Here is a 12,231-nt window from a genome sequence, read left to right on the forward strand (position 1 = left end):
AACACCTGAAGAAAGAGTTTGATCTGAGCTGGAGGCGGAGGTGAGAAAAGCACTTGAATTTTAAGGCGTGAGCTCTGGGTTTATTTCGACTGTAGCAAATAAAATAAACCACCATCAGTTGTGTTATTAGTTTTGTGTCAGATATATTGCACAGTGCACATAAAGAATGCTTTCAAGTTCAAATAAAAACTCTTATCAACTGATTATCACACGTGCAATTTTTAGGAAAACAAATGATTTGCATGCTTTCCTTCATCAAGTGAGTAATTTAAGGAGATGGGAAAATGGCTTCCTTGCTGATTTTTTTGCTTTCAATACAGACCCATTGATCAATTTCCCATTAAATGAGAAGCCATTGATCTTTGGCATGTAGTCCGAGACTGATGAAATCCAAAGTGCATATAAGCAAGTGCACTGCTTACATACACAGTTTAGGGCACAGCAATACATGAATGTTACAGTAACGACAGTCTGCAAAGTCGAGTTGTAAATATTAATATTTAAACCTTTCATCAGATCTGTCCCTATTCCCTTAATGTAAGTAGCCACTGTTAGGACAATACCATCACATTCTATTTATTTTTTCAAGCTTTTATGTGCAACAAAATATGATTGATCAGTAGTGAGTATTTAATCTTGAAGGCATATTGAAGTTCAACTACCCCATTAAAAAAAAATCAGAATGTGCGAACATGTTTAATGAGATTAATAAGATGTCCCATACTCCACTGAAAAGTCCATTCTCAGTGTATGTGTGCCGGGGGCTTCAAGTTTCCAAATCATACTGTAAGATGCATAATGAACAATGATTGGATGAGAAACTTTCCACCTTTCCCCAACATCCAAGTACAACAATAAGGAAAATTTCTTTTGAGTGGAGGGGGACTTTTAATACCACTGAACCTTAAAAAAAAAACCTTAATTTCCAGTACTGTATATTTCTTCATGATTCAAAAATAGCCAAACAAGGTAGATGGTGAGTGATCAAATAACTGACCAATCAATTTCATGTCTTAGTTTTAAAATGCATCATATGCTTTGTGTGTTTGTAAATGCCATACAAGAGCATGTGCACGTGCCATATACTACATTCAGTTCTGAAGCAAACAAACACAAGTAGTGAACAATGAGCAGAGATTCTAGCCTGTCATCGCCAGAATAATTCGCAAATATGAAGTAGTCTGGAAACTCTCAGTTCATTCTCATTTTCCAAGACACTTTATTAACATGCGCAGGCCTTTGGATGCAATTGGATAGATTTACAACCAATCAGAGCAGTGGTGTTTGGTCCGTTTCCAAGGGCACATAAAGGTGGCTGCCCAGTTATAATCTTTCTCCTATTACACCGAAATACATACACATTTTATGTGAGAAATAGGCAATGCAGTGACAGAATCTGATCCACATTTGATCAGCACATCATAGTTTTGTGGTCCTCAGGCGTTGTGCTGAATGAACTTACTGACGGGACATAATTGGATAGATCTACAACCAGTTACAGCAGCAAAATGCGTGATGTGACTATTCAAATCTGGACTGGTGTCACTTCTCTGTCAATCATTGTATAAAACTTAGCCCACTTTAAATAAATGGTTGTGATTGGCCTGATTGGATCCAAGGCTGGTGAAATTCTGTCTGACTGGAACTAGGGGCAGATGTAACTGCCCGGGAAAATTAAAACATGAGCTTGACAGATTTCTCTAGTTCTCAGGCTACAGTGATTTTATTTGTAAATGAAAATAATGTCACATTTTCTGCTGTGCTCTGCTATAGAAAGTCTGTGTTGCAGAATGCTTCATCCCTGACACTATGCAAGCTAACAAAAACTGATTTGCAAACCAGGAGAAATGACATGACTGTTCATTAATTTAATGTTATTGACTTATTCCCTGCTACTTGTTGCATATAAGCTTCCATTAGTGCAAAGTCCTTGTAGAGATCTCACTCTTCTCCATGAAACATGATCAGCTTTTTATGCACAAGGACAAACAGACCTTGACGGTATCTTGAAAATGAAGTGCAGGATCACAGAAGTGTCTTGTTTTCCTTTGAGCAAACCACTGGAGCGTTTACTTGACCCACAAGACAAGTTCTTGAACAATTTGCACTGTTGTTCTCCTTTCAGCCTTTGGAGTGGGACCATTTCAATAGGTCATCTCTGAGTGGGCCACAGAATCAACTGAGGACAGATGCTTTGGGATGAAAAAAGTTGTACCTGTTACTGTCTTTGTTGGAATCACAATAACTAGAATGCCTTTATGCTGCATCATTTTTATAATAAAACAAACACAGACAATTATGAATCATTGTATTCATCTCTTTTCAAATACTTTAAGATTCAAGGTGTGTATGCCAAAATATTCCATGTTGAAGTATTACATTTATACAGTGCACTTTGAAGGTCAACATTTTAAACAACAACTCTTCCTGACACTTTCTTTGAACTCTGCTGTCTTTATTCTCAAAAACACATCAGCATGTGTGACAGATACCTAAATCGAAATAATCCTGGCAACAAGGGGGATGACAACACTTCTCAGCAGAAACAGCTGTGCATGAACGATAACTGAGTCATACTATGGCAGAAAGCACAGGGCTTAAATCCTCTGACTTCCTGTCCAAGTCTGACACCTGAAGAGGGGAGAGAGGAGAGATGACATACGACCCTGTCATCTCAGCTTCGTAGGGTAGAACGGCTTGTGAGACTGGGAGAAATTACGCAAAGTAACCACTGACAGTCTCACACACACACACACATACACTGTACATATATGCACATGAATCTTCCACCTGCTATTTGAGGACTTATTTTTATTTTTAGAAAAAAAAGTAGACAGTGTAGAATCCTCTTAGACTCAATCAAGCAGGAAGGACAGGCAGACCTGCTCAGTCATGCAAATTTAAACGGAGGTCATCTAAGTGAAGACATGTTGACTAGAACTTTTTCAAAGTTCAAAAAAAGATAGGCAACAGTGCATGTGAAACTTGAGAACTCTACCTATGAACTTTGGGATTTAAACAAAACAGGAGGCTGTAATTAGTGCACAGTGTTACTTTGGGTTAAATATTAACGCCAGCATGCTAACATGCTCACAGTGCCAATGCTAACACACTGACATTTAGTCAGTATGATGTTTATTATGTAACCTACACTATGTAACTTTGGCATGTTAGTGTGCTAACATTTACTTTTTAGCACAAAACATAAAATACTAGGTTGACCAGACATTCCTGTTTTTCTAGCTGAATAGATTGGAGAGAAAGGAGAGGAGGACGATTTGATGGAAAGAAGAGTAAAGGAGATAGTGAAGAAAGGTAAAAATGTTTTTGAAAATTTTATATTAGTGTATTTTGTTGTTTGTTATTATTGAAGATTGTAGAGGAAGGAGATAGGAAACAGTGAGAAGGAAGAATTAAAGAGAGAGAAGTAAAGACAGAGTCACTTCACAAAAATACTGCTGAGGCTTAATGGGAACATCATTAGTTTTGCAGGTATTCAATCATGAACCCAATTAAAACAAATTAAATTTTTGACTTAATGAAAGCACTTCATGAAAAGTCAGGAGATTGCTGAAATTCATTACAGTTCATCCTCAGGGGGACATACATGCCAGTATCAAATTTAATGACAGTCCAGTTTAAATTTCAGTTTTGATCAAAGGTGGTCCGACCAACATTGCAATCCCTAGAGCAGTGATGCTAGCACATACCTTTCAACCATCCTGTTTTTCCCAGGATTCTCACTTAAAGGGATAGTTCACCCAAAAATTAAAATCCAGTCCTCATCTACTTGAAAGGTGTTATTTACACCATTTTTTTAGCTTAAATCTTTATTGTAGATCCTTAGCTTGGAGCCAGTGCACACCATCTGAATGATGACAATGACAATGTCCATGTGCATGTGAACAATGTGTCAGGGCTTTAGGAGACATGGATAACACCAGACAAGCAGTATGGCAGCATTTATGTTTTTGTTTTTTTAATTTGGTTGTTTTTTACATTTGAAAACTGATCACCATTCACTCACATTGTTTGGGAGATTCTGCGATGCTGTTTACCTGTGACACTGTGACACGCAGTATTTTGTGGAATAAAAAGTTAAACCTGACCTTCAATCAGCACGAGGGTGAGTAGATAATGACTGTATTTTCATTTTTTGGTTAACTACCCCTTTAATTTACATTTGCATCTGTCCTGCTGACCTGCTGTCTAAAAGGCTAAAAGTTTGATGAACAACATTGTCATTCAAAGTCATGCTTTTTGTAAATTGTGCCTCACAGTTTTTAGTATATCACACAGAGGGAAAAGTGATGTGAACCAGCCTGACAAATCTGCCAGCATAAGTGCACCTAAGTCACTTACTTAATGTAGAGACTAGTTGAACCAATCCTTGTTGCACTAATATTTTAAAGCAAGTGGTTCCTAGTGGTGACTTTAGGTGTGTATCCTTGTCCAAATGGAAGGGGTATGTGTACAGTGGCAGGGGTGGGACATCAGAAAATTTTGGTTATTAGATCCCACTGTTAATAGGTATGTGCCAGCATGGCTAAAACTCCTCCTGGTGGTGAACAAACATTAAAGGAGTGAAAATATAATAGCTTGGTACTCAGAGGGGACTGTATATAGTCATCACCATGCTATTAAGTCTTGTCTTATTGTCTTGTCTTATTCAGTCATGCGAGAAAATTTTAATTTAACAGGAAAACCACTGACAGTGTGTCACTGGACTTACTTGACATAATGCAATAGCGCAGCATTCTTTGTCTTTAACTTAAATATGACCTGAAGATGTTCTTTACTTTTAAACTATTAAACTCCAGGTTTCATCTGCATTCAGTTAGTGGTGAAACAACCCTTGTCTATGAACCCGAATCTGTCTGTTTTCTTTTTTTTCAGGTCAGTTTCTTGTGATATATAGCCACTGCCTGTTTTACCAAGGGACTCAGAGTGTTTCACTGTGTGTTTACTTTTCTGCTCCACAGCGCAGCCTGTGTAACTGTAACTCTGATAGCAGGTAGTACTGTTTGGGGATTTGGGACAAAGCCTTTGCAAGCACAATGTACGTGCATGTTAATGTGCACATGTAAACACTTGCAAACCCACATGGAAACATATGCACATGTATGTATCGACACAGACACACGATACACAGGAGCAGGGTGTGTGCAGTGTGCGTTGGCCTTGTTGGCTGTGACAGTGATGGATGTTGCAGATAATGGGTTGGGTTGCCTACAACACGCACGTAAATCAAACTATAGCCAAGAACTGGATTCTCACCATTCACAGACACACACACACACACACACACACACACGGTACATTATACCAGTGTAGATGTAACTAAACTAAAATGTATTGTACTTTAAATATAATTTATGTTGTTTAATTTAGTGCATTTTAAGGATGCACAGATTTCAATTTTTTTTTTTTTTTGACCGATTTTGATTTCCGATCTTTTCAAAGGTCTGACCTGCTGATTCTGATTTTGGCTGATTCCGATTTTCAGTCTTTATAAGAACTATAATTGACAGCATTCACAAACATATTTGAAACTTTTCTTGTAAAATTAAATTGGATGTTCATAATAAAACACAGACTATTAAATATTCATTAAATACTATTTTACATTTTCTCCGAAGTCCTCCAGGTTACAGCCAGGGCTTATTATATTTTTATATTAAGATTATGAATAGGGGCAACGCAATCTTGCGAGACAGACTCGTTGCAACAGTTTGCTGCAGTAAAACTTTGACATGAGAAAAACAGACGCGGAAGTTAAATGAGTCTGGATGAGAAGATGTTTGAGGAGACGCATCAACACAGGTTGTTTATTCTTCAGCCAGAACAGGAGGTGAGATTTTAACTGTCCCTGTGTGAACAGCAGTCTGCTGCTGGCTAACATTAGCCTGAAGAGCTACAAAATTTACGGCTGTTCTGTGACATTGTCAGCTGCTCTGTCTCCTTGTAGACTGTCTGTCTTCTCTTTATCCTGTTCTTCGAATCTATCGCTGACACCAACTTCATGCAAGGAAGTATCTGAGTGTGTGTAGCTGTGATCAGCGCTGTGGTGGGTCTGATATCATGGTCAGTTTGTCTGCTGCACGCATGACATGACCATCGTGCAGAACACGTGTGTGACAATGACGGGCGCAGAATCGGATATGTGACGCTGACCACTGGCGGTCACTGGTCAGGGCCAGTCACGCAGAAAACCGTCTGGTTCCAGTCTCTGGCCAGGCGATCAGTGCATACCTAGTGCATTTGTTCCTAAAATCTGCTTTTTGCTGTAGTTCAGTGAATATGGAAAGTTCTGAATAGTTTGGAATAATGCATCTATGTTTGCTTTATGTAATGGCCTACACAATATAAAAACTGCTCCTTAACACCACACCACACTTTATTGTGACTCTGGGGGTTTGTACCTCTATTTAGTAGGAAAAGGAGAAGTAAGTCGAGTCATAATGTGGGCTGAAAACACACAGCAAAGTTACATTGTGTTCTTTTGAGTACACCTATGCATACGCCTGCACAGATACTGGCTCGTCAAATAAGAACCAGTGGGATGATATTCATAGCATACAGAATCTGCTCCTGCACTTACATCACTTATGCTGGGGTGGTGGGGTGTTGTCTTTGAGGTCAGAGCTGGAGCCATGGCCCGGGGTTGTGTCTAGGTGGCAAGATTTGCGTGTAGAAGACAACGACATTGTCCATCAACTTTGACTGTGCTTTAGCGCAAAGAATCATCACTGTAAATGCAGAGCCTGCCTTCCCTCATCCTGCTGGCGTCTTGTGCATTGTGTCCTGTCAGCTTGGAACATGGTCCGCCAGTCAAGTGTAACACCACCCAGACTGTTGTGGTAGAGCTCTGTAAGATGTGGACACAGCAGTCTCTGATTTCCTGTTGCTTGGCAAGCCTGAATCCCATTTCATCCATTTCATTTTCCTGACCGGATATTAGCCAGGGCCAGCCTTAAGTTGAAGCTGGGTTAGTATGGCTCTTGCCCCACTCTCCTCCTCTCCTCTTGGGGTGGTCACACAAGCCGCTGCAGGTGATCTGATTGGTGGCCATGTGCAAGAAGCCATGTGCATCGTTGATCATATCAAGATCTGTTGCTCTTTAATCCTTTTCCAATGCCTATGAGTGTATTTCTGCCATAGGTGAAACATGTTTCATCAATGAAGCAGAAAAGATAACATTAAACAAAAATATAGCAAAGTTTAAAGAAACGATTGGCTGCAGCATGTGCATGTGCTGCCGTTGCCATGGTGAAAAGCCAAAAAAATATTAACTTAACCTTGAAGGACGATCATGGAGATAAGTTTGTCACCATTTCAATGAGCTCATGTGCAGTGATTGTCAGGAGTGTCATGACTCAAGCCCACACATACAGAGAGCTCTGTGAGTCTGAAGAGTGAGAAAAGGAGCTTGTCAAGAAGTGTCAGAAACTCACACCAACGCACCACACTTCCATGTTTGCACACTTAGTGCAAAACATGCACACAAGCTGAGAGCTTCCTCCAGAATATTTCACAGCCAACCATCATGATAGTGGCATGCCAAAACAGCGAGGACCTTGTTACCACTTTATTATCACCCCACCTTCTTCAGCGCCGGCCAACACCTCCAACGCCACTGTGTATCTCCATCTACACACTTAAGAGAGATGTTCACCTTTCTGCATGTTCGTGTTCTCGCATGCACACACTCACTTAATTCAGCAGCACTTACACACAGTACAGTCACTGAGTCATACAGTACACACACCCACAAATGTGACATTTAATGGTCACTCTCTATCTCGCAAACTCATGCATACATACAACACTCTCCTACACAGGGAACCATGCTGTGTGTTAAGCGGCGGGACCCAGATGGCAGCCACCTGGTGTGTGCTGATGGGTTCCTGCGATGGCTTCGGACAGGATATGCACACACACACAGATGGCGACCCACTGAGAGTGGCCGTGAGATGGACGTGGTGACTATTGATTTGCTCAGATCAATGATTCACAACCTGGTCATCTGACACTGGGGGAGTCACACCCACTGAGCTGGCACACGGCTTGGCACATTGGGCACACATCACTGCGTGTATGCAGGGTGCAAGTCAACTAAGTTTTAAACCAAAGTGTCATCTCCCTGAATATATTTTTAAATCCCTGGATAACTGGAGTTAAATAGCTTTTATCTTGCCCTCATGTCATGGTTATGTTGCTTCCTTTGAACAAATCAGTGTATGAGGTATGCAAAAAAAAATCCCCAAGGCAAAAACACTGTTTTTATCATTTTCGTTTCAGAAACAATGGCTCATACACAAGCATATAATAGAAAAATACAACCTCACTTGTATGAACCCAAATCTTACAATGAAGTTATGTACACAATACTATATCAATAGCAGTGTTAATTTTGTCAGTGAAAATTTTGATGATAAGTATTCATTAACTTCCTTTGAATACATGACCAAATTGCGACAGCAATGTAACAAAAGTAATGGCCAAATCTTTGTTCATTATGACCTGACAAGTTAAGACAAGACAAATTGTTGGCTTTGTTTGGGCGGACAGCCTCATTTAAATGACAGTAATTAGCCATCTCAATGCACTCGTACATCTAGCTAGCTTAAGAAATGTGTGGCTCATATTCACCACCTGTCAGGTGAGAAGAAAAGAAGGCAAAGAAAAGAAAGGAGAGATGACTTGTGGACATCTTTTATATTCAAACCAAAAGACTGACTGTATTGTTCACAATGAGTATGGAGCGCATTGTGGATTTAAGATGTGAGGAAATATGAAAAGACACCTGGAAACACAGTGTCCTACAGTGTCTACCTACCATGGTAAACATCAGTTATGTAAGTTGATTAATTCAATTCTATTGCAGCTTTTAAAACTAAATGTAATGTTGGTATAAAAAAAAAACTGAGTGTATATTCAGTGTGCATTGTCATGCTCTGTTAATATGTTAAATTTAGTGAAGCAGAGCTCACAGTAAACATTTAGTCCTAATGATTTCTTGAGATTCATAAACACACTAACTCATTCAGGGAACATTTAACATAATTGGGTCAATTTTGGCTCCATGGAAAGTAAATAAATGCAATGTTTCCTAATTTCCTTTACAATGCAGAGATTTGTACTGTTGATTTTTTTAAATGGATCTCAAATTAGTGAAACGCGACACCAAATTTTACAAATTTGGCAAAAGGCCTCGGTAGTTTAAACACTGTGGTTTGTCAGATGTTTAACATTATTAGTGACTGATAACCAACAAAGTGAAGATTCTAAAATGCTGACTAATATTCTGACTAAAACATGGATTATAACTAAAACACTGACTAAAATTAGGGTTTAAACACTGACTAAAATTATGACTAAAACAGACTAAAAACTAGACTAAAATGTTACTTTAACTTACTACAATTATCAAAAAGTGACTAAAACTAAATTTGAAGTCCTTTTTAAAATTTACACCGATTAGAATTAGGGATGCATCGATTGACCGGCCAGAGACCGGAACCAGCCGGTTTTCAACGTGACCAATCAGCGTCACATATCTGATTCTGTGCCTGTCATTGTCACACACGTGTTCTGCACGATGGTCACGTCATGCGTGCAGCAGACAAACTGACCGTGATATCAGACCCACCACAGCGCTGATCACAGCTACACACACTCAGATACTTCCTTGCATGAAGTTGGTGTCAGCGATAGATTCGAAGAACAGGATAAAGAGAAGACAGACAGTCTACAAGGAGACAGAGAAGCAGACAATGTCGCAGAACAGCTGTAAATTTTGTAGCTGTTCAGGCTAATGTTAGCCAGCAGCAGACTGCTGTTCACAGAGGGACAGTTAAAATCTCACCTCCTGTTCTTATAAAGCTCTGATAAAGACTGAAAATTGCAAGACCCTTAAAAAAATCGGAAATCGGAATTGGCCAAGAAAATTGAAATTGGTGCATTTCTAATTACAATGGTTTAAAGGTTATAAAACACCTCAAATGCAGTGAATATCCGGCGGCGGGTTCAGCCATTTCAGTGCTTGTTATATGGTAGGTGGTAAAAAGACCATTCATTTCCATTCAGTTTTTCTTATACCCATTCATATGTTAAGTGAATTCAGTTCAGTGCCACAGCAACTTCATTCACCACTTTGCTTTTCTGTGCTTGAGGCATCTATCCTTCTCAGTCCTTCATAGGAACACGGATAAACATCCATAGACATCAAAACACAAATCAGAGAGCAGGAAGTATTAAAAGAACCTGACAACAGATAACATTCTGATGGACAAGCATAAAAACTTTATATACTGCATAAAAATACCACGTGCTCTAAATTTTCAGGTTCGTGACCTCTCTGGTCCCACTGTGAGGAAGCCTCTTCCTCACACCGAGTATGCTGGAGTGTTAAAGTCACAGTGGGAGAAAATGATGGGGCGGATATGTTAATTTGCTGAGGCAATTAATGCTGAACACCCCGTAAGCCATTTAAGTTTCTTGGCTTATTAATTATGCACTTTGTACATACTAAAATATCCTCCAATGCTGAAATTTAGCTAATTAGTAACCCCCACAAAAAAAATTGTAATTTTTCTTCTTAAGACCTTTAAATGGGACAAGCACAGCAAATAAAGTGTGTGAAACCAAGCCAAGTTATCTTTTAACCCCGCTGTCATCCCTTGCTCATCCTTCATTCCTATATCTTACCTTCCTTTCATGGCTGTATAACCTTCTCCTAAAAGCATACACAGGCATTTAAAGAGTTTATTATTAATGTGCTGGCACAATGTGCTCTTCAGACTGTCAGCGTTAATCAGCAGTCTTCTGTCCCTCTGTTCAGGGGATGAAGCGAACACACTGCACTTCCTTGTCAGGTGTTGAATTACTTTATCTTGGTGCCTATTTGCAGCCTCCAAAGAAGGCCCGTTGTTACAGCTACCTTTGGAGCATCTCATTATTCATAAAGGTCATTCTAGGATGAAAAGTAAAGCTGAAGGAAAGAGGGATGAAGGAAGTACTTTCTAAGACAAAAGTGCGTGTTGAGTTCAAATTGTCAGATTCCAGTGTCTTCTCTCTTAAAGTCATAATAAAACTTTGCTCTCCTTTCCCATGAGTCAAAACTGAAAGTTCACCCATCTATCAGAAAAAGAAATGTTAAATCTCTATTATGTACTGTTTATATGGCTTGAACAGTGCTGTACCAGAATTGAAAAAAAGAGATTTCTTCTGCATTGACATTTGAATGAGCATTTTTTTTTAAAACCAACATTCCTCTAAACCTTCAGCAGCAACAAGGAAGTGCAGCAGCCTGTAGCTGTCCAGCACAAAACAGCAGAGCTGACATTAAGTCACCAGTGAATAAAGCAGCCTCAGCAGTTATTGCACACTAAATAGGAGTTCAAAAGTAAGAGAATATATCTGTGAGGTGGTGAGACACAGTTACCATATTTTTGCAAACATACTGACCACAAGAACCTAATAAACTGATACTAATGCACATATGGGATGTGCTGCTGTGAGTATTTTAGTCCAATAGTGGACAACAAGACTCTACTATGCTAGTGGCTCTTTCAGGCTGTAGTTTGGCACAGCAGTGGTTTGCTGTGGCTAAATGCTAAATTTAGCAGTACTCAGGTCATGAGTCTCAATTCTGCTAGGGAGGTTCAGGGGGATTTCCCACTGCAAATATTTGTCCCACTGCAAATATCAGGACAGAAACTCCTCGTTGATTCAGTACACAAAGGTATGGACATGTCATGTAGATTGTGAGCTCATATGTTGAACGCAGTTGCTGCTTCTGTTCCTGTAGTGTAACTCGTAGTTACTTGTATGATTGTGTATTATTGCTATTGTATATCATTCTTAAATTATCTAAGAGGATTTGTATCATATTATTATATTATCAATGCCATATTGGTAAGGTCAGTCTTGTGCTTTGAAAGTGCAGCTTGTATTCAAAAACAGTTTTGATTAATTTAATGTTCTATGTATACAGATGACCTTACTATACATATGCAACTCATTACATGTATGTCATATAATGTAATATATGGGTGTTGTTCAGCTCTGGCAAAATTTGTTCATAACATCCCATATGATGAAGTGCTTTAGCAATTTGTTATTTTAATGCAATACATTAAAAACATATGTATTACAAAATTTAAAATACCCAGAAATACATATACACATGATCTCTGTGTCCTCAGTGGGTCAGTAGCTACAGGCAGT

Source organism: Lutjanus erythropterus, chromosome 1 (genome assembly GCF_056507025.1).
Source record: "Lutjanus erythropterus isolate fLutEry1 chromosome 1, fLutEry1.hap2, whole genome shotgun sequence".
Lineage (NCBI taxonomy): Eukaryota > Metazoa > Chordata > Actinopteri > Lutjaniformes > Lutjanidae > Lutjanus > Lutjanus erythropterus.